Raw genomic sequence first — 12,713 nt, 5'->3', positions numbered from 1 at the left:
TCGGTACCCTGAAATTGGAAATCATTGAAAAGTTGGAGCGCGTGGTTGGTGTCTTTGATGTATGAGGGAAGATCTTCAACCAGCGGTCTCATGAGGCTGTCGAGAAAGGCTGAGATGTAAGTAGTTGGACAGTTACATGCTGATACGATGGGGCGTCCAGGGGTGTCCGGTTTGTGGATTTTGGGGAGGAGGTAAAATTGAGATACCTGTGGATGTTCCATGATGAGCCGGTTCGCCTCCTGGGGGAGCTCGTTACTGCTGATAAGAAGGGAAATGGTGGATACCACTTCCTTTTGGTAGTCAGTGGTAGGGTCCTGTTGGAGAGGGAGGTAGGCAGAAGTGTCAGTTAGTTGTCTAGAGACAACTAATTGATTGTCTAGACAATCAATTACATACAGAGATCCGGATTGTTCTCAGCGTCTAATTAGAACCTGATTTCAGTCTGAGGCGGGACTCCGTGAAGCCGCCTGAACATTTTCCCGTGTGTATCTGACCTCAGCGGAGGAGTTCCACGCAATTTCGACAGAATTAAATCACCCACACGTGTAAAATTTGCTCAGATTAATTTATTGTTCAATTAGTTTCTAATTTCCGTGGAAAGTGTGTTAAACTCGCTGTCAGACAGAGTACGGAACATGCGACACGTCCGTCCACACTTTCTTTTATCGAGGGGGCTGTTCTATCAACACGTACCGCAATGAAAATAATTTTACTATTTTTCATGTGTAATTGCATGTCATATTAAAATGTGTAATACAAGCATTTCTTTGCTTCCCAGTAAAGAAATACTGATCAGCTTTTGACATTATCTGATAATTTGTCTGATTTTCCAGAGATTGCTTTTGCTTCGCAGCACCGAGAACCTATGGAAGCCCGTTTCCGCCAGGGAGTAAAAAAAACGCACTATGGTATCTCAGAATTGTGACTTAGAATCATAGAATTGCGACCTAAAAACTCAGAATTTTGACTTTATCTCTCACATTTGCGACTTCGAAAAGCCCATATTTCATTGTCTGACCTTTTGTTATTGTAACGAATTCGGGTTCTAGGGCTTGTGCCCTCGCCGCTCCCGCCCTACTTCGTGCCTCACTCTATTGGCTCAAACCCAGGTCTTGCTAGCTAGAACCCGAATCCGTTACAATAACAAAAGGACAGACAATGAAATATGGGCTATTTCGAAGTTGCAAATGTGAGATATAAAGTCGGAGTTGTGAGTTACTAAGTCGCAATTCTGAGTTACTTAGTCGGAATTCTGCGATACCATAGCGCGTTGTTTTGTAACTCCCTGGCGGAAACGGGCTTTCATACATTTCAATTAGTCTGATCAGTGCAGGACAAGTTAATGTAGAATCATTACTATGTCTGTCTCTTGTTTGTATATAAATGAATGTCTTTGACAACTTAATGTTAGTTTTTAATTTAGTTTTACGATGTAGGTCATGTGTTAACATATGCACGAGCATACGAAATGTCTCACTCCTGATTCAGCTCATGCTCCATAGGAGAGAAGAGATTCCTCCTGCTTCTCGTACAATCATATCAGAACAGAAGCCCGTGTCGCCCAGCTCTGATTCAAGAGCGACTCGCATCTTCAGCCCTTTTTTTATTCGTGATCCTAATTTTCTTTAGTTATGATCAATATTGAACTTTTTCTAAATAAAACGACAATAATCAAACATGCAGGCAGACTTTTAAAAAGTATTAGGAGCTGACAGGGTGCCCCTTTGGAATAGTTGTCAGAAAATGTGAGAAAAGGAAAGGTACGTAAGCTCTCACACACAGCATTAGAGATTGGCATCTGATGGAAAAAAAAAAACTACCTGTCTCCCCAGCATTTAACGGTGCTGTTGTTTTGATTTTACATATTGTTAGCATTTTAATGAATTGTTAAAAGATTGATACACAAATCGCTAAATAAGAAAACGTAAAAACCCTAGCTGTAAGCAATTGGCCATTCATATTCCTGAATTTTAAATCCCTGTGTTTTTCTGTATCCGAATGCCTGGTGCAGCTAATTTGAAAGCAGAGTCTACCATTTACAGAAGCGTATTGTTGCCACCAAGGAAAAAAAATCCTGAGTTTACAGGAGTAAAGAGGAAACAAATGCAAACACCGTTTAGAAAAAACACACACGTCTCAGGCCTTAACCATGACAAGGATAGGATTTGAACCTAGACGAGCAGAGCACAATGAATTAGCAATCCAAAAAGTGACTCCTGTTTAACTTTCTTTTCGCTTGCTCGATTTGTAGTACGCTCCTAAATCCTTACAACCGATAAACAAAACGGCTTCATGTGCCACAGCATTCTGCTGCAGGTACGGTTTGCACCGTGTATTAGGCGAACCCGAATTAAATATTTCAAATATGTGAAGAATTTCATGAAACCTGAAAAAAGATCACAGCCAATGTCAGCAATTCAGAGCCTGTAGGCAGCTTCAACAGAACAAAACGATCTGAAGCCGCAATAATTTCATAGAGTGTATTATGACACTCTAACCACGTTGTTGCTATTACTGCTACTTCTGCTGCCGTTGCTTTAAACTCTACTCAGCGGGCAAGTAAAGTTGTACAAAGAATAGACTACTTTGAGCCGTCCAAATTCCATTATGTGAATTTAAGCTTTTTTTTTAATTAATAACAGCATTAGTAATGCAATGCGTGCTCAGAAACCTTACTTATTAGCTTATGAAGCAATAGTGTTTCGACAATTTGCGGTCTTCAAAAAGTAAACGCTGAAGTTTTTATAGTTCCTTGTGAGCAGATCACCTTTGATTTAGAAAAGGAAAACTTACTCCTCTGTTGCTTTCATTGCAATATCTGAATCGAGACCCAAGCGCTAAGAAAGCTGAAAAACGCAGAAGTCATAAACCCGATTTTAATTTAGACACACATTTTCTAATGCAGCCTTCATTACAAGACAGTCTATTTCTCGAAAGCGTGTTATGTAAAAAAGAGAAAAACGAAAATATATGGATGACAATATTTAAAAGCTTAAGATTTTACTTTTGAGAAACTGTCATTTTATGTATCTAGACGCTTTTCAACCACTGCTTTTAGAACTTTGCTGTGCTTCCTGAATCATTTTCAGCGTTATAAACTGGGTGTGGAAGTAGCGATCACTTTGTAGAGCAGTTGATAGACTGGAGCTGTTCAGACTACTCTTGTTATTTCTCAAATGCTTCCATCATTTTTCTTTCAGGCTAGGACGCGAGTGTGTACATGTGTTTGGTTTTCGTTTCACTGATTCCCATTGAAGATTTGTGAATTAACAAGGAAAGAATCAGTTGCCTCGGAAAGCAGAAGGTTTGGTTCTCAACGATCTTGAAGACACGCCCATGTAGAGCAGGGTGTGATGATTCGTACTATAAAAGACCAAGTGCTCAAAGTGACGTCTGTGTTTGCCGTTGAAACTTTTCATCTCGGGCGCACTTTTAGAAAGCAAAGATAGAGCAGTTGTGTTGAATCACACTACGACAGCTGTCAGCAGAGTGGCGCAGCAGAAGCGTGCTGGGCCCATAACCCAGAGGTCGATGTATCAGAACCATCCATTGCTATACACACCGTCAGTCTAATGAAGTGAATTTAAACTGATCTTTTTCTCTCGTGTATGTGCAAGCTTCACACTTACTGTATTCGTTAATCTTTACCAATAGCAGATGCCCAAATGTATCTTTGGTTGTTCTGCGATCCTTCATAGTTTCCTCAATTCCTTCAAATGAACATCCATATCAAAGCAATTATATATATATATATTACAATTAAGGTACATATTAAAAATATCAACGCACATTTCTATAATGCTCATTTAATAATGATTGTCAAGGATTGTCAAGTTCTCCAACAAATCTGTGTTCTAATTTTAAAATATTTTTGCTAAGGATACAACGGGTGTATAAATGAATTCTCCCAACAGCCAGTTAAAGAAAAATTCCACACGTGAGGATGGTTTTCTTGGACATTGACTTAGGTACTGAATTGTTTACTTGTTTTAGTTGCACACGAGTAAAACACGAAGATTTCCTGCAACATTCAAGAGGGTTTGCGAAGAAATCCCTTCAATTTTTAGCGGAGATTATGTTTACATCATCACAATCTGAAGCACGTCCCTGAGTGCGTTTGACCCACCAGCCCTTTGTTTAACAGCTGCAGAGGGACACATTCCCGTTGCTTTTCACAAATCACTGGCTTTTTGTTGCAGCATTTCTTCTGTCCTGAGAAGCAAGATTTGTATTTTATCTTTCAGAAGTTGTATGAATTTCTTGAAGTTCAAAAACAACTTGTTCCTGAAAAGAAATGAACACTTGCTTCAAAGTAAATCAAGACGTATGTGTCTCTTGCTGTGTGTGCTCTTATCTGTCCATCTCTCTCTCCTCTTCTCTCTGGCAGTCTGTGTAGAGTATCTGAAGGGGATGTAACACCACTTGGAAAAGAAGAAAAATTCTCAGGGAAAATTCTCAGGCAGAATAAAAAATCATTATTCTTTTCTCAGTCAGATTCATTGCTCAGACTCACACTCAGACAGGATCTCAACTCCGTACTGCTCTCTATCCTCACAATCCAGAACCAGAAGATATTCAGACAATCAGTGCTGCTACATGAACAATATCAGACAGAACAGCCTGGACTCATGTCACATTTCCCCCTTTTATCCTTCCTCCCAGCCCTCTTAGAGACATAGAAGAGCTCCTGGTTCTCCTCTCTGTGAACTGGGCTCAGGGGTCACTGATCTGTCAGTTGTGGGCTCTGTTCCAGGTCGAAAGCAAGAAGGTTCTATTAACGCTTTCCAGGACTTCCAGCCCTTCAGTATTACTTTCTTTACTGTATGTCAGCCTCCCAAAATGTTTATAAATGTTTTATAACACACATGAGTGTGGAATTATCTTATTATTTATATATAGTATTTATGTAATAAAACCCAGTAGTGACAATATGATCAGTATATTGATTATTTGTAGCCGATTGTCCGATGGTCGTGTCTACAATAGTGACCATTTGACCAGTCTGTAGCTCTGGGCAGTGGGATTCAGATCACACAGAAGACCCGTCTGTGTGTGATTCCACACCAGCCCTGGGATTCAGCTACTCTCACAAATGTCTCACAGACTGTCTTATAAATTTACAATTAGATGAAGTCATGTAACAGTTTTACAGATAATTTAAATAATCAGACAGCAGTTTTGGCAGTGGATACATCTCCACATGGGGGAAAGGGACAGTAAAATAGTAAGGAAAATACAAAAGAAGAAACTGAAATATATGCGCTCACTGTAAAGTACGAAGAGGTGGTCAGACAAGCAAAACAGCTTTGCGGATAATGTGAAGTGACATTGTTTTGTGTCAATCAGCTCACGGATTCAGCTTCATGTGCCTTAAGCTGTGCATGCCTTCATGAAGACTCTCTTTAAGATGATTGCACCTTTCATTGTCAAATCGCCTTCTTTGGATACAAAAGTTGCACCAATACTAAGAGAAAGGATGAGGAATGGCTTTTATCAAGCGATTGCATTGTTTGTTTGACTGAGGATCCTTGTGTGCTGAACTGGCCTCTGGAGAAGTGTAGTGCAGTAAATCAGAAGGTTTGTGTCACTCAAGAATGTTACAGAACAGAACAATACAATTACAATACTTTTGTGAGAGTAAATATTACTGGTGCATCACAGTTCTTATAATGGTGAAAACAGGAGCACCTTCTCTACATTTTTGACTGAAGTATTTAAACGGAAAGAAATACTATCACTATGCAATTCATAAATGCAATTGAGCTCCTATAAAAGTTCTAGTCTGATGAAACAATGTATAGAATTAGGTGACAATATCGGAATTCATTCAAATGCACAAGATTAATTTTCAGCAACAAAAAAAGTGCTCGGAAATATTTTACAAGAATGAAACCTTACATTCACCTAAATAAGCATTCACCCTCTACATTAGCAGAGAACAGTAGGACAGAAGGTTAGTGTCACTGGACACTGCATCAGAGAGGCCGATCTCTTCTCCCTCATTATGCAGGCTTACCCACTCATGATGAACTGTCCTCCAGCGATACTCAGCTGCCATCATCGACTCAGACATGACGTTCATGTACATATTATACCTTAATATGGCACTGCGTTACAATAATTTGATCAAAACAACTGGTGAATAAATAATAATCAAATATTTTTTCCTTTCTTTTAGTAGCTAAAGACCAAAAAAGAAGCATTTATTCTTTTCCTCTCCTACCAGCCCTTACAAGTCAGTAAGTTTTTAGTTTAGAGCTGGATTAAAGCTCCAGTCTCTTTGAGGGTTGAGTTGGAATCCCACAGCTGCCAAATATCTCCAACTATCTCAGTGTTAAGAAGCAAAAAAACTCACATTTGCTGCAGAAGGAACAGGAGAATTCGTGCCATTCAGCCTTATAGCGTGATGTCATTTTCTCATTCTCGTTTTTAGATGCTTGTGATCGAATCTATGATCCTTATGAGTGTGGTCACCCTCCATAAAGGTAGCACAGATACAACGTGCCACGTTTTCAGAGAATCACATTAATTACAGGTCAGAAGAAGGCGACAAAGTGTCCGCTAGGCAGTCCAGCGATTTCAATGGTGTTCTCTGTTGTTTAGGTCCAGAATGACACCCGTTACAACCAGGAAACACACAGTGTCAGGCATCAAAAAGACTTCCCAAAACCCTGATCCTCTCCTTGATCCGGTGATGGCATCCAGACATTTCCTGCAACACAGCCAGGATACGGTCTTCAACAACACGAGTGAAAAGCTAATTCCCAACCTTTGCAATCCTTTGCAAAGAAGGACCACATGTGCTCAGTGTTAAATGCACTGTTCATTATTAATAATAATAATAATAATCTTTACATTATATAGCGCTTTTAAAGGTGGCTTTTCAAAGCACTTTACAGAATGACAACAATAAAGTTAAAAAAATACACAAGATAAGCAGGATGAGAATACACAGTTAGAGGAGACAATAGATGGTGGTATTAAATACAGTAGGAACAGAGGGGTAAAGAATAGTGCATTAAAAGCTCTTCTAAAGAAGAGGGTTTTGAGTCTGGATTTGAAGGAGTTTAGAGAAGGTGACTGATATCCTTGGGGATAAAGATCCAGAGCTTTGGGGCAAAACAGGAGAAGGCCCTGTCACCCATAGAGTGTAGTCCAGATGGACTGGGGGACAGATAGGAAAACACAATTAGAAGAGCGAAGGTTGTGAGGTGGGGAGTAGGGCGATAACCCAGACAGGTACTGAGGTGCCAAGCCATGGAGAGCTTTATAGCTGAGCTTGAGGATTTTGAAGTTGACAGGAAGCCAGTGCAAGGACTCCAGGACAGGAGTGATGTGATCACAGTCCAGTGCTAATTTCTTTCTTGTGGCTGCTGGTTCATATTCAACTGTGGACTCTTAAGAAGTCCTGTATTTGACTTGATCAACACCAATCCCTAGAGGATTTAGAAAGGTTCAATAAAAATGATACATGACTCTGGTAGGACTCGAACCCACAACCTTTGAATGACTTCATTCTATCAAGGCCTAGAAGTCCAATGCGCTCTCCATTGCGCCACAGAGCCAGCTGTATGAAAAAGTGTTTGCCCCCTTCCTGATTTCTTATTTTTTTGCATGTTTGTCACACTGAAAGTTTTAGATCATCAAACAAATTGAAATATTAGACAAAGATAACACAAGTAAACACAAAATGCAGTTTTTAAATGAAGGTTTTTATTATTAAGGGAAAAATTAAACCTACATGGCCCTGTCTGAAAAAGTGATTGAGATTTATCAGTCTGGAAAAGTTTATAAAGCCATTTCTAAAGACCAAAATTATCCCAAGAGCACAGCGAAGACTCATCCAAGAGGTCACAAAAAACCCCACAACAACATCCAAAGAACTGCAGGCTTCACTTGCCTCAGTTAAGGTCAGTGTTCATGACTCCACCATAAGAAAGAGACTGGGCAAAAATGGCCTGCATGGCAGAATTCCAAGACGAAAACCACTGATGAGCCAGAAAACATCTTGATGACCCCCAAGACTTTTGGGAAAATACTCTGTGGACTGACGAGACAAAAGTTGAACTTTTTGGAAGGTGTGTGTCCCATTACATCTGGCGTAAAAGTAACACAGCATTTCAGAAAAGGAACATCATACCAACAGTAAAATATGGTGGTGGTAGTGTGATGGTCTGGGGCTGTTTTGCTGCTTCAGGACCTGGAAGACTTGCTGTGGTAAATGGAACCATTCCGCCGTCTACCAAAAAATCCTGAAGGAGAATGTCCGGCCATCTGTTCGTGACCTCAAGCTGAAGCGCACTTGGGTTCTGCAACAGGACAATGATCCAAAGCGGGCAAACTTCTATGCCCACTTTGATGCTCTGAACAAGGGCAATGCTGAGAAGACCCCAAGTGTGCAGGGCGAGTTTGATCTGAAACTCTCAGAGCAGGACGTGCAGAAGACTCTGAGCAGGGTGAAAATCCGTAAGGCTGCAGGGCCTAATGGGATACCACCTCACGTCCTGAGGACATGTGCAGCCCAGCTGACCACAGTGTTTACGGACATCTTTAACTCCTCCCTGTCACAGTCCATGGTCCCCACCTGCTTTAAAAAAAACACTATTGTTCCAACCCCCAAAAAGACAAAAGTGACATGCCTGAATGATTACTGCCCAGTAGCATTAACATCTGTGGTGATGAAATGCCTGGAGAAGCTGGTGTTGTCACACATCAACTCCTCCATCACAGAGTCCCTGGACCCCTTGCAGTTCGCCTACCAGAACAACAGAGCAGTGGATGATGCTGTCTCCCTGGCTCTGCATACAACCTTGGAACACCTGGACACTAAGAACTCGTATGTGAGAATGCTGTTTGTGGACTACGGTTCAGCATTCAATTCCATCATACCCAGTCAACTGGTGACAAAGCTCAGGGGATTAGGTCTGTGCAACTCTGTCTGCAACTGGCTGCTGGACTTTCTTATTGAGAGACCACAGGTGGTGCCGATAGGCAATAAAACATCAACACCACTCACCCTGAGCACTGGAACCCCACAAGGCTGCTGTCTGAGTCCAAGGTTGTACTCCCTATTTACTCACGACTGCACAGCAAGACACAGCAACAACCGCATCATTAAGTTTGCCGATGACACCACTATAATAGGACTGATCAGTGATGATGACAAGTCCACTTACAGGGATGAAGTTGAACAGCTGCTTAGGTGGTGTCATAGCAATAACCTGGACTTGAACATAAAGAAAACGAAAGAGCTAATAGTGGACTTTCGGAGACACAGGCCATACACTCACAGCCCACTCAGTATTGATGGAACGGAAGTGGAAACAGTCACCAGCTTTAGGTTTTTGGGAATTCACATCTCTAAAGATCTAACCTGGACTGTGAACACTGACTCTATCATGAAGAAGGCTCAGCAGCGCCTTTATTTCTTGAGGTGCCTCAAGTGATGGGGGATGCCAATACATGTGTTGGTGAACTTCTACTGCTGCACCATCGAGAGCATCCTCACCAACGGGATCACTGTGTGGTATGGTAACACCTCTTCGCGAGAAAGAAAGGCACTACAGAGAATGGTCAATATGGCCCAGAAGATCATCGGCTGCAGTCTCAACGAGATTAAACAGCTCTATGAGGACCGCTGCCGTGGTAGAATTCTGGCCATCACAGAGGACAGTCACCACCCCGGGCATGAGCTCTTCACCCCACTGCCCTCAGGCAAGAGATATAAGAGCATACGGACACTTAACACTAGATTCTTCAATAGCTTCTATCCACAAGCAGTGAGACTGGCGAAGAAATTTAGCCATCCCCCTCGGACCACACCTACACCATCACCATCTACCTCTTTATGATTTCTTATCTATTGCACATCTCCAGTCATTGTTTACACGTCTGTATTGTTTACATTCAAACTGTCTACATGTTTACTTGCACATTGTCTATTGTTTGTTTGTACATTGTCTTGATGCACTGTTTGCACTTTGTCTTGTTTTTTACACTTGTTTTACAATCGAGAGATTTTCTGTAAGTAAGAATTCCATTGTACCAGTACCGGTTACATATGGCAATAAAGTTCAAGTTCAAGTTCAAAACACACCAGCAAGTCCACCTCTGAATGGCTTAAGAAAAACAAAATGAAGACTTTGGAGTGGCCTAGTCAAAGTCCTGACCTGAATCCGATTGAGATGTTGTGGCATGACCTTAAAAAAGCGGTTAAGGCTCGAAAACCCTCCATAGTGGCTGAATTACAACAATTCTGCAAAGATGAGTGGGCCAAATTTCCTCCACAGCATTGTAAAAGACTCATTGCCAGTTATCGCAAACGCTTGATTGCAGTTGTTGCTTCTAAGGGTGGCCCAACCAGTTATTAGGTTTAACTAAATGTTATCCACAACTTCAAACACCTGTGAGAAACGGGCAACTGCAGTGTTTCGCCTGCTGGCTCCACAGATAATCCTTTTTTGAAGTTTAAGGAGAGGATTTCTTTGTCAATTCAATTAAACGTTTCAGAAATGCTGAACTATTGGTGTGTTTCACACGCAGCACGGGCTCTCCTTTGCTTACAAATATTTTTTTTTACACCAATTTACTCAACTACGATTTTGCTGAGCATTTTGTTTGCTTGCTTCCTATTGTATACTGCTCTGATTTCTGTATTGTTCAATTTCCCTGTTGATTTTAATTTCTTGTTTTATAAGACAATCAGACCAGCTTTTCTGACCTTACCCTGCACTGGAGCCACTCTTTTCTTTCCAAAGGCGTGGAGAGAGATACTACTGCAGGTAACACCCCATGAGAAACATCATGAGTTTCTGGAAAAGCTCTCTACTTGCCCGCTCCCCACACCGACGTGTGTGAGCAGGGATTTAAAGGGACATTCTGAAGTGTAGAAACATTTTATCGTTACATACTTTTTCTGTGCAGTTAGTTCTCCTTCAACTCCGCCCGACAACAGAGGTCGTTTTTAATACAGGAGTAAAGGCACACTGCACATCTGCAAAACATCACGTTAAGGTTTAGGGAGAGCGACATCAGTGATTGGAAGGTACAGATGCAGCCATTCAAAGTGTGCAGTACAGACACATACCGGAGGTAATTGGCTACGGCGTCGCGCATTGTGACGCGCAATGACGCAAAATACCGCGGTACGTGATTGGTTGACCGACAGGGGCACTCGTAGTCCGTTGGTCGGTCGTAGAAAGATTTACAGTAAATGTCTTTACTGTGCACATTTTAGCATTGAATATTCATATGGAATTTTACCACTGAAGGGAAATCTTAGTACCTGAGCATAAAAAGAATAGGAGCATACTGTAACGCGTGTGAAGGCCATAAACGATATTAATTTTGGAACATAAACATACAGTATATGGCTGGTCTCTGTACTTTAAATAAAAAATACACACCAGTATTCCATTTCTCCCTTAACATTTTAAGCTTCGAAGTCTTTAACTAATGTGATACGGGAGTCAACAAGCATACTTTTAGAATTTGATTAAAAGGGAATATAATATGGAATTGCGTATCTAAAGAAATTAATAACGATATAATTATATTCATGTACCGCAACACAAGAATAGTACATGCTGTACATTGTCTGTTGATAATGTTTCTGTAGTACTTTTTCAGCACTCTGCATGTGACCTTGCTGGTGGCACTGTGGGTTAGGCTCCTGACTCCTACCTCACATGCTGTGTGTTTGAATCCTGCTGGAGTCATGACTTTTTTTTCAACAAACATTTCTTTGAAAAAATAAAACATTTCCCTGGGTCAGAGATTAAATAAAACCTCACTCGCACCAAACAAATTTATATTTCTAAATATCACAACATGATCGAATTTAAGTCATTTTAATAACAATGAATAGTCACCTATGTGTTACAATATAAACATTTATATTGATTTAAATCGCGTTTTGATTTAAATCACAAACGCAGGTTTAAATATATGTGTTTTTTGATTCACAATCAGACAAATGCAACATAAATTGATATCTTTGTCTTCTAAGTATCTTAATAAACTTTCAGCATAGCATTCTCCCCGTTTAGATTTATTTTTCTTGGGATCCTGGGATCAAACATGGAAAGATTAGATTGTAATCGTTTTTTTTTTTAAATACATTTTAGAAAAGTGTAATCTATACTAAAAAGTTGTACACCACCTGCTATAAAGATACATATTGTAATACTTTCGGGTTCGGATAGGACAGACACGAGAACTCAGACTTGCGGAGTTAAAGCAAGTTAAAGCCTTGATTTTATATATCACCTTTAAAAGTGGCATCTCAAAGCAAAGTAAATACCCAACACTGATTGTACCAATCTGTCATGCTAATAAAGCACCTTGAATTGAGAGAGAGAGAAGGGGAGGGCGAGCAAGCGAGAGAGCATAGCCAGGACAGACAGGCAAATAAGATACACTCCACAGACATTCACAACAGCGACATATCATAAAACATTTGCACATATAGTTAAATTATTATTTGTTTTTCAGGAAGTTAAAAAAAAAACACTTGAATTACTTATCCAATCTCTCAAAATAAAATTATTTTTCAAGCAATGCAACTAACGTCGGGCAATGTGTCTTTTTTAATCCAACATTGACAGCCACATCTTAAATCTTGTCAGTCAGCTCTTTTTTCTCTATTTGAATTGTGGCAATTCAAACAACCTGGGATAACAAGCGGTCTCAAAGTCACAGAGCTCACAGAGCTT

At 40.5% G+C, this 12,713-nt stretch overlaps 1 non-coding gene across 1 annotated transcript; it reads right to left on the bottom strand.

Moving 5' to 3' along the window:
• Positions 1-7,472: 7,472 nt before the first annotated feature.
• On the bottom strand, positions 7,473-7,565 carry trnar-ucu (transfer RNA arginine (anticodon UCU)). Its single transcript has 2 exons — positions 7,529-7,565; positions 7,473-7,508 (listed from the first exon to the last, which is right to left on the bottom strand). It is a non-coding gene; the product is annotated as a tRNA-Arg (tRNA).
• Positions 7,566-12,713: the final 5,148 nt, after the last annotated feature.

Source organism: Lepisosteus platostomus, chromosome 5 (assembly GCF_059453375.1).
Source record: "Lepisosteus platostomus isolate fLepPlt1 chromosome 5, fLepPlt1.hap1, whole genome shotgun sequence".
Taxonomy (NCBI): domain Eukaryota; kingdom Metazoa; phylum Chordata; class Actinopteri; order Semionotiformes; family Lepisosteidae; genus Lepisosteus; species Lepisosteus platostomus.
The sequence above is the reverse complement of the archived record's forward strand: the minus strand, read 5'-3'. Positions and strand labels throughout refer to the sequence as shown.